Source organism: Pongo abelii, chromosome 14, assembly GCF_028885655.2.
Source record: "Pongo abelii isolate AG06213 chromosome 14, NHGRI_mPonAbe1-v2.0_pri, whole genome shotgun sequence".
Classification (NCBI taxonomy): Eukaryota; Metazoa; Chordata; class Mammalia; order Primates; family Hominidae; genus Pongo; species Pongo abelii.
The window spans coordinates 96564115-96580135 of NC_071999.2; positions in this window are offsets into that span (position 1 = coordinate 96564115).

The following is a 16021-nucleotide window of genomic DNA, read 5'->3' on the forward strand; positions in this document are numbered from 1 at the left end:
AGTGGGAAAATGCCAAGCAATAAAGAAAACTTTGAGGAGTAAGTATGTGTTACCTACACATACACAAAAAATAATCTTAACAATCTAGGAAGATAAGCCAGGGTTACAGAGTCCTAGAAGAAAAACAAAATCATGCCTGTTAAAGGGAAAATTATATGCCTAAGTGTATGAAGTATATTCCTTAGTTTTACATACTGAGTAATCAAGGTATAATTATTTAAGTCCTAAATCTATTTTTAGACATATCATAAAAATTATTTTGATATTATGTTTATTTTTTTAACATCCTCAGAGTAAGGTCAATATACTTAGGAGGAGACTAAGAAGATTTCAGGAAGCTAAGAGATGACCTATGCAAGCTAATCATATCACCCTTGACAGTGTCAGGTAACACAGTAAGAAACAAATTCTGAGTGGAAGCTCTGAGCAACTTTGGGGTTCAGAAAATGGAGAACAGCTTGACTACGGGAAAAGAATAAGAAAAGAGAAATGTAAAGAACTATTATTAATATCAAAGTAGTAGATATTCTTGGGTGGCTCTTGAGAGCTAGTGAGAGTATGGTCAATTGAGCATCTTGGGCATGTCTTCAGAAATATTTGTGAAGCAAAACAGAGACATAAATAAATTCCAACATAACATTGGTCAAGCAATTATATCTCCTGTGTAATAATCCTAATTCTGAAATAATCATTTACATAAAATTTGATGTATTCATTATTCAGCAATCCAGTATAGAAAAATAATTATAATAGCTAACATTTCTAACATAAGAGAGTATTAATTAATTAATCTATGATAAATATCCTGTATGTTTTTAGGCATATGTTACTCAGTTTAGCCATGGCCAGACCCTTAGCCTATAGAAAGTATGTGATAATAAATGAGTTAGTTTCAAATCACTAAGTTTGGTGATTTGTTACACAGCAAAGAACACTAATGCAAGGATGAATTAGTTATCAATTCTATTAAATTTTAATAATATATTAAATTATATATTAAAATTAATTATATACAAAACTAATTTTAGTTAATGGTTTGAAAGCTACACTAATATTTTTATTCCACAAATATTATAAAGGCATTTTGTATACATTCAATATATTTAATTCTTACAACAATCCTGTTGGGTACACATATTAGTACATTTTGCTCTTTGCTCCTTTATTTGAGGTAACTGACATTTACTGAGTTTAGACACATAGCTTCAGAGGTAGTGGCTGATCCAGGATTAGGACCCAGGTCTGTCTTATTTTCAAGCCTATTTCTTGCATATTGTCTTCCACTGCTGTTCATTCAATGACTGTTATAGGGAACACAATGCTAGTGCATCTGGAGAGAAAATTAATTACACAGTTAAGGAAAATCTGGTAAATGTATTTATTTTGCTTTGTCTTCTGCTTTGGATTCTAGAAACATTGTGCATTTCAAAAGGAAAATTGTAGGTTTATTTAGAATGGAAGAAAATAAATGCATAAGGACAAAATGTTACTTATCTAAACATTTTGGGGACAGAATAAGACAAATATTGTTGCAGGTCCAGTTTATCAGGCAAGAATGTTTGCATTTGAGCTGGCAGTATGCTTTCAGAGTCTAAATTGCTAAAAATAGGGCAAAACTGGGACACTGCTTAGAATACAGTGCAGAAGAAATATTCCATTAGTTATCACAAGCAAAATCACTATTTCAAATGATAAAAAAAATCAGGTGGGATGACCCAAATAAGTTATGTGAGAAAAGGTCTACGCCTTAACTGTGCTACTGTGATTAATGTTTCTTGCTTTATTCTAGCATAGCTCTCTCCTTAAAGAGATGAACGAGAGGTAAGTTAGAATTATGTAAGGTAAAAAATAGAAAACAGTTTATTTCTCATCAGTTTTTTGAGTTTGCAAATCACTATTCAAGTAGCATAACTCTTAAAAACTGAAACAGGAATATGAGGTGTGTTATGGCAGCATAATATATCCTGAACGTATTGTGATTCATTCTGTGGAAATCATCATAGAAGAAAAGGAACTCAATTGAGGTAGAGGCGTTGTTACTAAATGGATTCAAGGCAATAAACACATACATTTGATCTTGGATTTTGTTAGTCAAATGGTGCCGGGATAAAATAGTGACCAAGTTGGATTTATATGAACTACCTTTACTACTGTCTATGAATTTAGTGATGTTGAAATAAGATTGTGTAAAGTAAAGCATTTTAAGCAGTATAAAGCACTATATAAGTGCAAGAAATTATTATCATCAAATTAGACCTTCAGCATACTGGTGTTTTCTTCCCCCCAGATAGATTCAGAATTATATAAATCACTTATTTCCTTTAATTGGAATTGTAACCATAATTTTTTGCTTTCAGTAGCTCTCTATAGTACATTATGGCTAAAGCCCCTTCTGGAAGCTACACTGTCACTAAAATCTGAAAATTCATAAAAGTACAATTTACACTGTAGCATATAATTGCCTGTATGATACTTAAATATATGTAGTTGTTATTTCCCATTTGAAATCATAGAAAACTAAAGTACTAAAAATTTTATGTTCTGAAAGTTCAATAAAAAAGTGACCAATCCTTTTAAAGGTTATGATTCCTGAGGAACTAAGTAGATGAAATAAGTAAGGATCTAAAAATGGGCATCATAATAATATGATAAAAGAGAATTAGCAATGGCAAGCGATAAAAAGTTACAACTATAAAAGCCTTTTTTGCTTTTGTCATTATTCCCTGTGAGATCTACTGCTAGTCTGCTATTGCGTCCACATTACATTCTCAAAAAGCTAAATAGAAAAATCACTATCCACTCATTATTAAAGTCATTAAAATAGAACCAATGATACACCAGACAGTAAAGACAATAACCAATGTACTTTTTTCCAAACACAAATCACCTTTCCTCTCCCTTGTCTTGACAATACACAGCATCAAATCCTCTCACATCCCCACTCTATATTTTAATTTACTAAAAATGAGTAGTAAGCATTTTTTTACCTGACTCCAAACAGGCTTTTCCTGACTAACTTCATCTGCCTTTTCATTAATCTTTTATAAACTTTGTGTTTCCATCCTGCTGATTTCATGAATAACTTCACATAGAACAAATTTTTACATTTTCTGCAAGCTCAACATTCTATTCTCCTTTTGATGAAGAAAGAGTACCTTAATTTTCACTTTTGAGAGTAAGGACCTTAAGCAAGAACTATCCAATCTGCCATATTTTCTAACTGTAAGTCTATCTCTTTAAACTTATCAACTCCTATATTATTTGTGTCTCATATGAAATGTCATTGTTACTATTCAAGCCTAATTTTTCCTCTTTTGACCTCACTTTTTCCAATATCCACCACAACTCTTTCTCCCTTAGCTGTTTTACTCTTACATAAAGTGAGATTTGCATCACCTCAACTTAAGGAAAAAGGCCCTAGAGCTTCTAATTTAAAGCAGCCTCTGAATAAGTTTTAGATCTATCCTTTTTTACAGAAAACAAAAATAGAAAACTGCAATACCTTTGGAAACTAAGTCTGATGGTCAAGCCATTTCTGAAATATGGAAATATTTCCACTGAAAATGTGACAGATGAAGCTCAGTCAAATATCAGTTTTGATGGCTAGTGTATACTTCAACTGCCGAAACAGAAAAATTCTGCTAATTTGCAAGAAGGTGGAGAGATAACACATGACCCTTGTTTTCCCTGCCTCTATTTGAGAGGCCCAGAGGATATTAACTAGAAATGAAAAGAAACCTTCGGCTATGCGCACAGTGGGCATTTTAACCTGTCACAGTGTGTTAGTGTGTGTTTGTATTTTCTGGACATTTGGTCAGAATTACAGAAAATTAGCCTTAACTCTGCAAGAAAACATCCAGGCCTAGCTACAGTGATTGCCTGCTGGAAGATGAAATTAGGTCGCTAACCTTTCTGAAATTTGAAAATCTGATTTCCTACCAACACCAAAGTACATATCAAACAGGACCAATAACAAAGCACAAGCAAGAATTAAATCCCCAACATATCACATTTATCATGCCTTTTCCCGACTGTCAATTTTTTAATTTAACATGTAATGTGCTTTGGCCACAGGCCTCTTCAAGTAACACAACCACAGCCCATAGGCCCTTAGTTGTGTTACTTCCTAAATTTTAGCCCCTCCCCCTTATCCAAACACCTGTGTTGTCTTCTATTTTACCTCTGAAAATATAGAAAGCTAGCAATATGCCAAGCATCTCTAAAACAATACTTTAAAAATAGTAGTCATTAAAAATATGTAAATTCCATCCATCTCTATTGGCTCTTGCTGATTTTAAGGTGTTTACCTCTTGCATAAAATTTAAAACTTATACTAGCCTACACCTCTTGAATGTATTTTGCCTAAGCTAAGTTAAAAGCTGTTGCTTATAAATGAGCCAACATGACCTTCTCTGTCTCTCTAGCATGATTCATGCTTCCCATTCTTCTTAGTGTAAAATATACTTTATATTAGGAAATGCAGGTAGTGGAAAAGCCTGGCTCAATAGTTGTGACAACGAGGGTAATTGTTGGCTTTCTTTTTCTTTTCTTTTTTGAGACTGAGTTTTACTCTTTTTGCCCAGCCTGGAGTGCAATGGTGTGATCTCGGCTCACTGTAATCTCCACCTCCCAGGTTCAAGCAGTTATCCTGCCTCAGCCTTCCAAGTAGCTGGGATTACAGGCATATGCCAACATTTCTGGCTAATATTTTGTATTTAGTAGAGATGGGATTTCTCCATGTTAGGCTGGTCTTGAACTCCTGACCTCAGGTGATCCACCCACCTCAGGCTCCCAAAGTGCTGGGATTAGAGGCGTGAGCCACCACGCTCGGCCATTGTTGGCTTTCTTAATCACTAGTACAAATATAGGAGCTCTTTAGAAGAGACATTCAGTTGCTCAAAATATTTGCAATCTCAAGGTTTTCCTTCTTATTTTTTTACTATACTATACTTGGTATAAGAGCTTTTTCCTCCAGTGATATATTAGGTTCACAAAATGCCTACAACAGTTCCAGGAGATTAACACAGTAAATGATTTCACCTATTGCTTATATCTCCTTGTATTAGTCCATTCTCATGCTACCAATGAAGACATACCTGAGACTGAGAATTTATAATGGAAAGAGGTTGAATTGACTCACAGTTCCACAGGGCTGGGGAGGCCTCAGGAAGCTTACAATTATGGCAAAAGGGAAGCAAACATATCCTTATTCACACGGTGGCAGGAGAGAGAAATACAGAGTGTAGGCTGGGAGAACGCCTTATAAAACTATCAGATCTTATGAGAACTAACTCACCATCAAGAAAACAGTATGGAAGTAACTGCCCTCATGGAGGGACCCACTGGGTCCCTCCCATGACACATGGGGATTACGGAAACTACCATTCAAAATGAAATTTGGGTAGGAACAGGAACACAGGCAAACCATATCATTTCATCTTGGCCCCTCCCAAATCTCATGTCCTCACACTTTAAAGCACACTGATGCCTTCCCAAATGTCCTGGAAAGTCTTAACTCATTTCAGCATTAACTCAAAAGTCCAAGTCCAAATCCAAAGTCTATACACCCATTCCAAATGGGAGAAATTGGCCACAACAAAGGGGATATAGGCTCCATCCAAGTCCAATCCAGCGGCAGTCAAATCTCAAACCTCCAAAATGATCTCCTTTGACTCCATGTCTCACACTCAGGCCTCACTGTTGCAAGAAGTGGGCTCCTATGGCCTTGGGCAGTTCCACCCTTGTATCTTTGCAGGGTACAGCCCCTCTCCTGGCTGCTTTCATGACTGGCATTGAGTGTCTGTGGCTTTTCCAGGTGCATGCTGCAAGCAGTAGGTGGATCTAACACTCTGGGGTCTGGGGGATGGTGGCCCTTTTCTCACAGCTACACTAGGCAGTGCCCCAGTGGGGACTCTGTGTGTGGGCTCCAACACCACATTTTCCTTCCTCACTGCCATAGCAGAGGTTTTCCATTAAGGATCCGCCCTGTAGCATACTTCTGCCTGGACATTCAGTCATTTCCCTAAATCCTTTGAAATCCAGGTGGAGGTTCCCAAACCTAAATTCTTGCCTTCTGTGCACCTGCAGGACCAACACCACTTGGAAGCTGCCAAGGCTTGGGGCTTGCACCCTCCAAAGCAATAGCGTGAGCTGTACCTCGGACCCTGTTAACCATGGCCAAAGTGGCTGAGACTCAGGGCACCAAGTCCCAAGGCGGGACCCAGACCAGGAAACCATTTTTACCTCCTAGGCCTCCATGTCTGTGATGAGAAGGGCTGCTGTGAAGGTCTCTGACAAGTTCTGGAAACATTTTCCCCATTGTCTTTGTGATTAACATTTGCTGCCTTGTTACTTAAGCAAATTTCTGTAGCAGGCTTGAATCTCTCCCCAGAAAATGGGGGTTTCTTTTCTATCACATTGTCAGGCTGCAAATTTTTAAACTTTTATGCTCTGCTTCCTCTTGAACAGTTTGCTGCTTAGAAATTTCTTCCACCTGATACCCTAAATCATCTCTCACAAGTTCAAAGTTCCACAGATCTCTAGATAGGGGCAAAATGCTTCCAGTCTCTTTATTAAAGCATAACAAGAGTCACCTTTGTTCTAGTTCCCAACAAATTCCTCATCTCTATCTGAGACCACCTCAGCCTGGATTTTATTGTCCATATAACTATCAGCATTTTGGTCAAAGTCATTCAACAAGACTCTAGGAAGTTCCAAACTTTTCCACATCTTCCTGTCTTCTGAGCCCTCCAAGTCTCTAGGAAGTTCCAAGCTTTTCAACATTTTTTTTTTCTTCTTCTGAGCCCTCCAACCTCTGTCTGTTATCCAGTTCCAAAGTTGCTTCCACATTTTCAGGCATCTTTACAGCAATGCCACATTCCTGGTACCAATATACTGTATTAGTTCATTCTCATGCTGCTAATAAAGACATACTTGAGACTGGGTGATTTTAAAAAGAAAGAGGTTTAATTAACTCATGGTTGCACAGGGCTGGGGAGGTCTCAGGAAACTTACAATTACGACAGAAAGGGAAGCAAACACATCCTTCTTCTCATGGTGGCAGGAGAGAGAAATGCAGAGCAAAGTGGTCAGGGGGTGGGGAGTCCTCTTATAAAACCAACAGATCTTGTGAGAACTCACTCACTATGATGAGAACAACATGGAAGTAACCACTCCTATGATTCAATTACCATGCACTGGGTCCCTCCCATAACACTTGGGGATTATGGGAACTACAGCTCAAGATGAGATTTTAGTGGGGCCAAACAATAGCACTCCTTTTTCTTAATTAAACGTGAAGAGGCCTCAAAGATTATGTATATTCTTCTAGCATGTCACTGGTCAGATTACATCACATGGCCATCATTAAATCAAGTTATAGCAAAAGAAATGGAACACTTTGATTGGCTTAGAATAGCCAAGACTCATATCTTTTGGTTTGTAGTGGGTTTCCTTGGATGAGAGTGGACACTTGGACAGCATTGGGGTTTGTTTTGGAGAAAAGGTTGGGGAGGATGGACATTGAGCTGACCAACAATGCCTCACTCTCCTTTCCATTAATCAAAATTTTATTTCAAACAAACACACATGGATGTATGAAAACCTCTCTACCTGAGAACTCTGAAAAGTAATAATCTATACTACTTATATGAAGGTTAATTTATCATGCATTTGCATTGTATTTTTAGTTTTAATTTAATAGGCACCTACTGTTTCTCAAAATAGATATGAGCTCTCTGAAGACAAGAATGTTTTTTCTTACTAATTCTCTTTCAACCTAAGATAATATTCCACACAGAAAAATTAAAAAGCAAATGCACTAATTAATTGATTGAATTTAAGAGGTGTTTTATTTACATTTATTTTATGTTTTAAAATTACTTTTCCATATTTCACTGACATTTCAGGAGCTTAAGCTTTTAGCATGAACAAAAGTAAACTTAATTGAAAAGGATAAATGGATGCCTGAGAAGAAGCTATCTAAAAGTCATACTACTCTAGGAAAAAAAAAAAAAGTTTATTTTAAATATAGGAACATCAAAGAAATGTACAATAGGAAATATTTATTCATAGATAGTTCTGCAATATGTTACTAATTAACACAACCAGCTGCTCCAAGATTTGTCAAATCATATTATTTAATAATTATAGAAACCCACTCAAATTTTAAAACACAATTAACAGTGATGTTTTTTCTGTGATGCTTTCAGGAGAGCAACCAAAGAATTAGAACCATCGCAGCTTGTAATAATCCCTTTAGGTGATCTTCTAAATGCTGCCTTTGCAAAAATACATATATTTTTCACCTTTTTAAAAATAATTTCAGAACTAGCAAAACTTTTCTTATTCATTTTTCTCTAGTGAATATACCTGCCAAGGTAATCAGGAATAAATTGACCAACTAAATCAAAATACAAAGCTTTGGTGTGATTTCGGCTCACTGCAGCCTCTGCCTCCTGGGTTCAAGCAACTCTCTCGCCTCAACCTCCCAAGTAACTGTGATTACAGGTACCCACCACCATTCCCGGCTAATTATTGCTTTTTTAGTAGAGATGGTATTTTTGCCATTTTGGTCAGGCTGGTCTAGAACTCCTGACCTCAAGTGATCCATCCGCCTCAGCCTCCCAAAGTGCTGGGAACACAGATGAGAAAATTTTGTGAACTATGGGAAGATGGAGAACCAAGAGGAACATGGTTAGTTTTAGAGAAAATCTGAAATGAGCAGTGGGAAAAAGGAGAACCAGATATTTACATATTGAATATTTAATGTCCAAGAGAAACTTTCCCTGATGCATTAGGGCAATGGTTATAAAATATGTTTGGACGTAACTCTTTCAAATGATAACCTATACTGATGACACACACACAAAGCTGATAAAAGAAGAAATATTAAGCCTAATGTTAGGCTATGATCCTAGAATTTGTATGTTTAATTACCCACTTGCTTCTTCTCTTCATTAAAGTACCTCCTAAGAACTTCTGAGGATCTCCTGACACATGGAATAGCGCAGTTTGCAAAGTGTGTAAATTCCAGTGAAGCAGGGAGACTCCTGAGATAAAATAAACTGTTATAAAAAATAATATAGGTAATTTTGGCAGAAACATAAATCACAAAAGACTACTAGAATTTGAAAGAAAACTAAAATATTATCAGTAAAAGTTAAATGAAAATTCAATAAATATCTCCTAATTTGTGTTTCACATATCAATAAAATTATGTCTCTTGTATTTAAATAATTTTCTCTGATATAAATGCATTAAAGCAAATGTCACATGGGGAAAAAATCCCAGGGGTAAAATCTATAACGTGATTTTGCCTGCATATCAACCAAGGTTCCCTGAAATTTTTCATGATTTCTGAAGAACTAGTGCTATTAAAGTCTGAAAAGGAACTGAGAGGACTGAGTCTCTCAAGTTAGGAAGAGTTAAGGAATTTATTTGCACTTTTATACTGTTTTCAATGAGTATAAAATAATTAAAAGGCTACTCATGTGTACTTTCTAGTGCTATAATTTATTTTTCAGGCCAGAAATAAAAATGTGAACAAAAATATTCACATGTATGTACAACAAACTTATAATTTGCAGTGTGTGATTTAGATTTGCGTTAAAGCCAGCACTGTAGAAAAAATGGGCAAAAATACATGGACCAAATTAGAAGTAAATACTGGGTACAGCAGTGTACAAAAAATTAGAATGATGACAGGTTTACTGAACTATTGAATAGGAACAAAAACCCAACTGAAATAAAAAGAGGATTATTTAAGGGAGAAATTAGAAAGGTATTTAAAAGAAGCTGAGAATTACCCATAAACCTAGGTTGAAAGGACAAATTAGAGTATTTATCCTTAAATAGCTAATTTTCTCAGAAAGAATGAAACTTTTACTTCTCCTGTTAAATTGGCTTCCTGTTCATGAGTCTGCACCTTGGAAAGAAATTCAACTGTCTTCAAAATAAAACTAAGCATAGAATGGTAATTCTATAGAACAAGGGAATTTAAAACTGTGTGTGAATTGGAAAGCTTATGAGGAAAAGGTACATTTATCTGCCAAAATCTCAGTGTTGTGTTAAATCCCTAACATTCAGCACTGGAGATCTCAGGGGACTGTTGTAGACTTTAATCAAAAGAACATTTTGCAGTTTGGTTTAAAAGGTCAAACTTACTAACTTATCCTTATGTGATGTTAGTTTAGTAATGGTCTAGTAACTTGGCTTGTGGTTTGTCATGACCTGGATCACTCTGCGGCAACAGGAAATTGATGTGAATGCTTTTAGCCTTACTCAACCATTAAAAAGAGCATTAGCCAGGCTTTTGTGTCAAACACAGTATAGCTACTCAAAGAGTAGCAAATAGAAGAGATCCAAGAATATTAAAGCTTTTTTCCCCATAAACATTTGAATGTAACACAAAAATGTAAACATCAGGCTGCTTCACATAGAATGAAAAAAAGTTGAGAACAAAAGGCAGAAGGGTGTTGGTGCATTTGGCTACTATGAGTGTCTGTATCCCTATCAGTCCTGAATATTTGCTCCAATATGGAAGATAAGGAGAAGTGACCTCTCACACTTCCACTATTTATACTTCTAAAATGAATGTTTCACAGATACTTAAGGCAGGGATGGATAGTAAATGAGTTATCCAATTATACAGATAATTAATGAAAACGTTGGTACCAGAAAACTAGGGGAAATTATCTATTACTTTAAAGAACAATGTTCTCAAAAATTGAGGTGGGAAGGGAGAAGTCTTGTCTCAGATACTTCTTTATTCGATGCACATATGAATATAGTTAACATAACATCTGAGTTCTTTATATCTATGGGTCATTGGACAGATAGTGCTAATAAATGAGCTAGCACAAAGTTAATTAGATAATCAGGACATTGCTGAATTCAGGTTGTTTTAATTCATTGGAGTACTATATGTGAAAGCAATGTACTTGTTTTGGTTTCATTTTCTATTGAATTTTTTTAAACTATATTTTTAAATGGACACAAATTATAATTGTACATATTCATGGAGTACATAGTGATATTTCCAAACGTATAATGTATAGTGATCAGATCAGAGTAATTAGCATATCAGTCATCTCAAACTTATATTACTTGTTTGTTTTGGGAATGTTCATTGTCATCCTATAGCTATTGGAAACTATATATTACTATTAACTGTAGTCATCTTACAGTACTATAGAACACTGAAACTTATTCCTTCAGTCTAGCTTTAACTTTGCATTCTATAACAAATCTCTCATTTTGTAGGTTTTAGTAACCGTGCTTACATAATTTTATTATTTTTTATGAATATATAGAATATACAGGTGAATAAATTCTTCAGCTCAATACATCATGGTGGTTTTAAAGATATGTCCACAGACTGTCAGATACTTCTTTCCTCAAGACATGGAACTTAACTCGCTTCCACTTGAGGGTAGGCTGGTTTCAGTGACTTGCTCTAAAGAAGAGAATATCGTCATATTCTAATGATGGGATCCTAAAAATACCATAGCTTCCTATGATGATTTCTATCTCTCTTTCGGTCTCAATGTCTGGCTCTGGGGGAAGCCAGCTGCCATCCTGTGAAGATCCTCAGGCAGCTTACAGAGAGGCAAGGTAAGGAACTGGGGCTTGTCAGGATTTGTGTGACCTTGGAAGCAGGTCTTGCCCCAGACAAGCCGTGAAAAGATTGCAGTTCTGACCAACAGCTTGATTTCAAGTTCATGAGAGCCCATGAGCAAGAACTTCCCAATTTAATTGGTCTTGAATTCCTGATCCCCAGAAACTATGAGACAATAAACACGTGCTATTTTACGTCACTGATTTCAAGTAATTTGCTATGCAGGAATAGGTAATTTATGTGTATACAAATGCAATTAGGTTAAAACTAATACTGCCTATGTATGCATACTTTTATCATTTCCAAAGACTGTACCCATGTGAATAAGGAGGAAAAATATTCAAAGACGGTGATAAGGCCAGGTGCAGTGTCTCACGCCTGTAATCCCAGCACTTTGAGAGGCTGAGGCAGGTGAATCACAAGGTCAGGAGATCGAGACAATCCTGGCCAACATGGTGAAACCTCGTCTCTACTAAAAATACAAAAATTAGCTGGGCGTGGTGGCGTGTACCTGTAATCCCAGCAACTTGGGAGGCTGAGGCAGGAGAATCATTTGAACCCGGGAGGCAGAGGTTGCAGTGAGCTGAGATCACACCACTGAACTTCAGCCTGGCGACAGAACAAGACTCCGTCTCAAAAACAAAAACTAAAACAAAAAAAAGAAAGACAATGATAAAATATTCTTAATTTTCACATTAAGCAAAGGAAGAGTTTACCTGATTTAAGAAAATTAATGAGGCTTTGGATTTTAAAGGGTTATTTTAACTTGCTGGACACTGAAGGCTGATTCAATTTTAAGTAGGAGAATGATATCAGAGTGGTAGCCAGTAAAGTGAATAGTTTGCTTTAGTCTCTTTTTTATTTTTTATTTTTTTGCACATATTTAACTAGGCCATCAGGGTTAAAAGCAAAGTTTCAATAACAAGAGCAAAACAAAGGAAAAAAGTCGATCTAAACATATTTAAAAACGTGGTTTTACATGACTGCTCTCAATGCGTATACTTCATTTCAAATTATTTTTTACCTTTACTTCACTAATTTTTTACAGAGCTATACAAGATCATTAATGACCCATACCAAGATAAACAATTTTAATTGCATGAATATATCACTGGAAATCTAGGCACTGGCCTGCTGAGCAATCTGGGGAGAAAGAAGAAGACAGAAAGCAGAGACTGAAGAAGCTTCTCTCCTTGCTTCTGCCATTTTCTTCCAGAAGCCTGTCACATAAAGTGACCACAATCACATCTTGGAGAGGAGACCTCCATTTATTTCTGTGACACAGACAGGACACTTTTGACTGAATAGAAACAAAAGTCAAGCATGTGATTGAAGTAATCATTTCTAGTAGTAGAGGCATTTGCTAGGATGAACACCATGTACAACAACCATCTATGATATTGAGTTTCAAAACATAATATTAAGTTTTAGAAAATTCTTTTATAACCTATCCATCTCTCTCAATCTATTAAATATTCACATTCTTTTAAAAAAATAATAGCAGCTCCTCTTGTCAGGCACATGTTAGTTCTTTAGTGCAAACTATATTATTTACTCATTACAAAAACTCCTATGAGATTGATATGGTTTGGCTCTGTGTCCCCACCCAAATCTCATCTCAAATGGTAATCCCCACTTGTGTAGGAAAGGACCTGTAATCCCCATGTGTTGATGGAGGGAGGTGACTGGATCATGGGAGTGGTTTCTCCATGCTGTTCTTGTGATAGTGAGTGAGTTCTCACAAGATCTAATGGTTTTATAAGCGTTTGACATTCTTCCTTCACTGGCTCTTGCTCTCCTGCTGCCTTGTGAAGAAGGTGCCTGCTTCCCCTTCCACCATGATTATAAGTTTCCTGAGGCCTCCCCAGGCATGTGGAACTGTGAGTCAATTAAACTTCCTTTGTCTATAACTTACCCAGTCTCAGGTGGTATATTTGTAGTGGTGTGAAAATAGACTGATTCAGAAATAGAAATTATAAAAACTTTTTAAAGAAACACCCAAAACTTAAAAAATCAGGCAAGATGGGGCCAGGCGTGGTGGCTCACGCCTGTAATCCCAACACTTTGGAAGGCCATGGTGGGCAGATCACCTGAGGTCAGGAGTTTGAGACCAGCCTGACCAACATGGAGAAACCCTTCTCTACTAAAAATACAAAATTAGCTGGGCATGGTGGCACATGCCTATAGTCCTAGCTACTTGGGAGGTTGAGGCAGGAGAATCGCTTGAACCCAGGAGGCAGAGGTTGTGGTAAGCTGAGATCGTGCCATTGTACTCCAGCCTGGGCAACAAGAGTGAAACTCCATCACAAAAAAAAAAAAAAAAAAAATAGGGCAAGCAAAGGGTTTTATTTCTTGCCTGTGCATCCAGAGTCTATGTTTGTTCTAAGATTCTACACTGTCTCACACACTCAATCAAGGGAAAGCACAGAATGTGGATTACCAAATCTAGGTTCTATTTATTGTTCATCCACTAGGTACCTTGCTTTTTCAAGTAAACCACTGAACAGGTGCAGGACTCCACTAATTCCTTGAAGTGCTTGTGTTTGCTTTAATTTTTAAGAAGGACTGGACTGGTCAATTAAAATAATCAATTCCAACATTTTCCAATCAGATTTTTGTCATGTAATGGATCTAGAAAGGACCCCATGAAATAGATTGCTCATGCCTCTGTATAAAGTGCTATGTGAAAAATTTCTTGCAGAATATAGAGCCCTCCAAAAAATATGTTTTTTGTAACATGCACAAGAAAACATGGCTACAGTTTTTAAAATAAAACCATGGAACAGTGAAAGGTTTTGAATAAAATATTTAGAAGCCAATGTGATTTAATCACATATTCACCCCTCTTACAACTCTATAATTCCCATTAGATTTTTCTGTCGTGATTCATAATTTTGTTTAATATATTTCATAAAACTGTTTTATATAGTTTATATTTATGCAAAAATATATAATACATATATATCTTTATAATAATTTATTGCTTCAGCTAATATGCTTAATGTATAATACCTAAAAATCCTTTGTAAAATGAAATGAAAATGAAAACAGGTTGTTTCTTCCCACTTCTTAACTTACGTCATCAACACAACTTCAGACCCAGTCATCTGAACTGTATTTAGCAATATTATCAAACAATAGCTCAATTAATCAACAATACTAGGAGAATCATAATAATTCAATCAGAGTGGTTATTTTTAATTATACAAGTTGAGAAACATTTCTAAATTTTTCATTTTTGAAACACATTGTTTAGTCTAAGGCTGTGATAACACCTTTAGCAACTTGTGAAGTTAAAACACATATACACACACATACATTCACAAAGCATATATTTATATCTGTTTACATAAGCCTTTTAAATTAAGTGGAACACAAATCCGTGAAAGCAGCTACCTGACACAGTACAATCAAAACAGCTGGCTTATTGATTAGGTTTTGCCATCTGTAATTAACTATTGTATATGTATAGCTTCAAAATTAAAATGCTCAAAGAATATAAAACAGATGCAAACTGTATGCTCTCATTTGGTAAGCAACTTTAATTTCATGCCTTTTTGCTGCATTGTTTGGAAGTTCTTTAAAGGGCATGTATTATTCAAAAACTGCATTTCAGTCTGTTGCTTCAGCTATGTGGAGAATGCATGTAACAAAATATACAAACGTATGCAAGTTATTACTGTGTTCTAATTTATAGAAAATTGCTCTCTGGCATAGTTTTTCTGCCCTCTGCATGTCCTTAGATGTAGAGTATAATATATACAATTAGTATTCATCCATGAAATATAAAATTTAAAATTAATAATAAATCAAATCTTAATGTTTACTTCAAACTTTTTGGTTTTATTTTATTTTTGATGGAAAAATACTAATTGTACGTATTTGGAATACAATATGATGTTTTCATACATGTATATATTTTGTAATGATCAAATCATGGCAATTAGCATATTTGTCACTTCAAACATTTATCATTTCTTTGTGGTGAGAACATTCAAAATCCTCTCCTATAGCTGTTCTGAAATACACAATTCATGATTTTTACTTGTCACTCTTCTTTGCCATGGAACTCCAGATTTATTCCTCCTATTTAATTGTAACTTTGTACTCATTAACTATCATCTCCCGTTTGCCCTTCCACCCAGCTTCCCAGCTTCTGGTAACTACCATTCCACTCTCTACTACTATGAGTTCAGTGTTGTTTAGATTTCTCATATGAGTGAGATCATACGATATTTGTCTTTCTGTGCCTAGCTTGTTTCATTTAACACAATCTTCTCCAGGTTTATTGTTGTTGTCACAAATGACAGAATTTCCTGTTTTTGTAAGACTATATAATATTTTATTGTGTCTATATACATTTTAAAAATATATTCATCCATGGATAGACACTTAGATTATTTC